The sequence below is a fragment of the Triticum aestivum genome, unplaced genomic scaffold (assembly GCF_018294505.1).
Source record: "Triticum aestivum cultivar Chinese Spring unplaced genomic scaffold, IWGSC CS RefSeq v2.1 scaffold57900, whole genome shotgun sequence".
Lineage (NCBI taxonomy): Eukaryota > Viridiplantae > Streptophyta > Magnoliopsida > Poales > Poaceae > Triticum > Triticum aestivum.
Genome location: NW_025268398.1, coordinates 1 through 1455, shown reverse-complemented (window position 1 = coordinate 1455; position 1455 = coordinate 1). Strand labels below are relative to the sequence as shown.

At 47.0% G+C, this 1455-nt stretch overlaps 3 non-coding genes across 3 annotated transcripts; all 3 read right to left on the bottom strand.

Annotated features, from left to right (window-relative positions):
• Positions 1-311: 311 nt before the first annotated feature.
• On the bottom strand, positions 312-430 carry LOC123178075 (5S ribosomal RNA). The gene has a single exon (XR_006489305.1). It is a non-coding gene; the product is annotated as a 5S ribosomal RNA (ribosomal RNA).
• A 368-nt stretch (positions 431-798) lies between these two features.
• On the bottom strand, positions 799-917 carry LOC123178076 (5S ribosomal RNA). Its single transcript, XR_006489306.1, has one exon. It is a non-coding gene; the product is annotated as a 5S ribosomal RNA (ribosomal RNA).
• Positions 918-1287: 370 nt separating this feature from the next.
• Positions 1288-1405, bottom strand: LOC123178077 (5S ribosomal RNA). Its single transcript, XR_006489307.1, has one exon. It is a non-coding gene; the product is annotated as a 5S ribosomal RNA (ribosomal RNA).
• Positions 1406-1455: the final 50 nt, after the last annotated feature.

Sequence of the window (1455 nt, the reverse complement as noted above, 5' to 3'; positions counted from 1 at the left end):
ATTGTCATTCTTACTACGATTACAACCGTTGCCTAATAATGGATAATGCCCTATATATACTACTTACTCCCCCCCCTCAAACACGGGGACGAGTTTACCACGGTTTCCACCCCTCCCTCCATACCGCAGCAACACGTATTTTTTTACCCCTTTCAGAACGCGGTCCTCGCGCCACAAAGCCGCCTCTAGACGCGTGACCAATGAGCAGCGAGCTAAAACATATCGCAAATGTCAAAAATAATATAACGGGGTTGATATATATCGCGCACATGTGATATGTTTGTCATGAGGCGCAAAAAATAATTAAAAAGGGAATGCAACACGAGGACTTCCCAGGAGGTCACCCATCCTAGTACTACTCTCGCCCAAGCACGCTTAACTTCAGAGTTCTGATGGGATCCGGTGCTTTAGTGCTGGTATGATCGCATCCAACATGTTACCCCCGCCTTCGTCCCTTATGCTTGCCACTCCCAGGTCCACTGCAAAGATGATTGTCATTCTTACTACCATTGCAACCGTTGCCTAATAATGGATAATGCCCTATATATACTACTTACTCCCCCCCTCAAACACGGAGACGAGTTTACCACGGTTTCCACCCCTCCCTCTATACCGCAGCAACAAGTATTTTTTCCCCTTTCAGAACGCGCTCCTCGTGCCACAAAGCCGCCTCTAGACGCGTGACCTATGAGCAGCGAGCTAAAACATATCGCAAATGTCAAATATAATATAACGGGGTTAATATATATCGCGCACATGTGATATGTTTGTCATGAGGCGCAAAAAATAATTAAAAAGGGAATGCAACACGAGGACTTCCCAGGAGGTCACCCATCCAAGTACTACTCTCGCCCAAGCACGCTTAACTTCAGAGTTCTGATGGGATCCGGTGCTTTAGTGCTGGTATGATCGCATCCAACATGTTACCCCCGCCTTCGTCCCTTATGCTTGCCACTCCCAGGTCCACTGCAAAGATGATTGTCATTCTTACTACCATTACAACCGTTGCCTAATAATGGATAATGCCCTATATATACTACTTACTCCCCCCCTCAAACACGGAGACGAGTTTACCACGGTTTCCACCCCTCCCTCTATACCGCAGCAACACGTATTTTTTTACCCCTTTCAGAACGAGCTCCTCGCGCCACAAAGCCGCCTCTAGACGCGTGACCAATGAGCAACGAGCTAAAACATATCGCAAATGTCAAAAATAATATAACGGGGTTAATATATATCGCGCACATGTGATATGTTTGTCATGAGGCGCAAAAAATAATTATAAAGGGAATGCAACAGAGGACTTCCCAGGAGGTAACCCATCCTAGTACTATTCTCGCCCAAGCACGCTTAACTTCGGAGTTCTGATGGAATCCGGTGCTTTAGTGCTGGTATGATCGCATCCAACATGTTACCCCCGCCTTCGTCCCTTATGCTGCCACTCCCAGGTCCACT